The 1497-nt window shown below is 32.3% G+C and overlaps 1 protein-coding gene across 2 annotated transcripts in view; it reads left to right on the top strand.

Moving 5' to 3' along the window:
- The first annotated feature begins 481 nt into the window (after positions 1–481).
- The window catches only part of LOC134843546 (uncharacterized), a 40336-nt gene continuing 39320 nt past the window's right edge, over positions 482–1497 (top strand). Inside the window, exon 1 of one of the 2 annotated variants that reach the window (XM_063859653.1) lies at positions 482–593. The gene's annotated coding sequence lies outside the window, so the exon portion shown is untranslated. Of the gene's footprint in view, positions 594–1351; positions 1455–1497 lie in introns of those variants that run through there. The other variant, XM_063859656.1, reaches the window with a different exon arrangement.

Genomic DNA, 1497 nt, shown 5'->3' with positions numbered 1-1497 from the left:
TTGTATACTTATTGTTTCTCTGAATAAATTATGATTAAATTATTGCCTTGATCCCCCTTGATAGTCGAGTTTAATATCTGCTCACGCTTCGTTAGTTTATTGCCCCGGGTTGATTTCGCCCATTGAAGACTGTTGGTACTTTGACCACTACCATTAACACTATTTGCAGCAACTTAAGCTTTAATAATTGATCGGTTGGTAAATTGTTCGCTCTTATCTATAATCAGTTAATCCATAGTTTTTTTAACCGGTTTATTAAAAAATACTCCTGCGTAGTGTTATATTCAAGACTATTGGCTTGGTATAGTTACAATTGAGATTAGCTGTAAAGTTCAATTGAAAAAGATAAGTGTGCGCGGTTAAAAAATTACATTTTCCACTAAATTTGCGAGCCTCAAAGCGAAAATAAATCGAGAACACCTTTCTTATACAGCCCAATTTTGAAACTACCCTCCAACCAGATTAGAACTCAGGTTAATTTCACCTTCTTTTTCGTGTTTATTTAAGTCTTGTTTTCACTTCCAATTTCAACTCATAAAGTTAAATAATATCTGATTTACTCCTGTAAAAGACAGCTCTAGTGTAAACTCCAGGTATGGTCTTCTTTAATAGTTTCGGTTAGGAGTTTTTCTCAATTAAAAAAAGTAAAAAACTCATTCTACACTTTTTTTGTTAAAAAAATTTCATTGATTTTTTAAAATTGAATTAGTTAAGCCAGACTTTCGTAGCTGGTGGCAAAATTGAGTGCTGAATTTTCATTATGAGGTGTGAATAAAATGGAATGTTTCCAACTAGCCCTATTTTGTTCATTCCTACACCATGAACAACTTCTGTTGGTCAATGAAGGTAAGCATAAGTCAGAATGTCGGCTTTCCTTTGATGTCTGAAATAATAGGCAACAAAGAATTGGTCAGTATCTAAATTCGCCCCTGTTTTTTACAACTTAATCCCCTTTTCAACTGTTTTTTTGATCCTTTCTGAACTCAGTTCTGTGAATCATCGACGCGGAAAGAAAACTTAGTAATTTCTAAGATGATTTATTGTCAATTAACTTACTTCGCTAGTATTTTTTTCGATCTAAGCAACAATATATTACATTTTAACTTCAGTTCTTAGTTATTCCTGCTATCCGTCAGTTTTTTCAGGAAAAAAAAAACAGGATTTAACCTTCAGGATTTAACCTTCAGTTGACTAATTGACCATCTGACGCAATATTACCACTCTCATTTATAAATAGAAATTACAGCCAAATTTATCAGTGATATTCGATGAAAAATTGATTCTGCTTCAACCTAGCTTAACACAGTTGAATTTAGAGAAAACACAAACATGAATTTTGTTGAACTGGACAAAAACACTAATTAATTTTCTAATAATTTTAACCATTTTTGTATTTTATTATCGTTAATCAGTAACAATTCGCTGACTGCTTAATACTCCTTCTGGCCATCATGGTAAGATGCATGAGCTATTTTTTCTCGATACAGTCTTCTGGAC

The sequence above is a fragment of the Symsagittifera roscoffensis genome, chromosome 4 (genome assembly GCF_963678635.1).
Source record: "Symsagittifera roscoffensis chromosome 4, txSymRosc1.1, whole genome shotgun sequence".
In the NCBI taxonomy this organism is placed as follows: Eukaryota; Metazoa; Xenacoelomorpha; order Acoela; family Convolutidae; genus Symsagittifera; species Symsagittifera roscoffensis.
Note: the sequence above shows the minus strand (reverse complement) of the source record. Positions and strands in the feature narration are given on the sequence as shown.